General features: G+C 50.6%; 1 long non-coding RNA gene across 1 annotated transcript in view; it reads left to right on the top strand.

Annotated features, from left to right (window-relative positions):
* The window catches only part of LOC112141813, a 5,569-nt gene that overhangs the window by 2,076 nt on the left and 3,185 nt on the right, over window positions 1–308 (top strand). The gene's annotated exons all lie outside the window — the stretch shown is intronic.

The raw sequence follows: 308 nt of genomic DNA, 5'->3' as shown, positions 1-308 counted from the left end.
GCTCCGTTCCTGCTCCGTTCCCGCCCCGTTCCCGCTCCGTTCCTGCTCCGTTCCCGCTCCTCCCAGCCTCATCTCTCTCTGGCTCTGGAAGTTTCTCTGCTGGTTGATGTTCCTGTCTGTGTAATTTAATCTCAGAGAATCCCTGCAGCGTTCTGCTACCAGAAACCTCTGAGCTAAGAATAGATTCAGAGTCTGCTCTGTAACCTCTGTGTGTGTAACTGTGGAACATGTTCCACAGTTACACACACAGTAACACACACAGTAACACACACAGTAACACACACAGTTACACACACACACACACACAC

This window comes from Oryzias melastigma, linkage group LG19 (assembly GCF_002922805.2).
Source record: "Oryzias melastigma strain HK-1 linkage group LG19, ASM292280v2, whole genome shotgun sequence".
NCBI classification, from domain to species: domain Eukaryota; kingdom Metazoa; phylum Chordata; class Actinopteri; order Beloniformes; family Adrianichthyidae; genus Oryzias; species Oryzias melastigma.
Note: the sequence above shows the minus strand (reverse complement) of the source record. Positions and strands in the feature narration are given on the sequence as shown.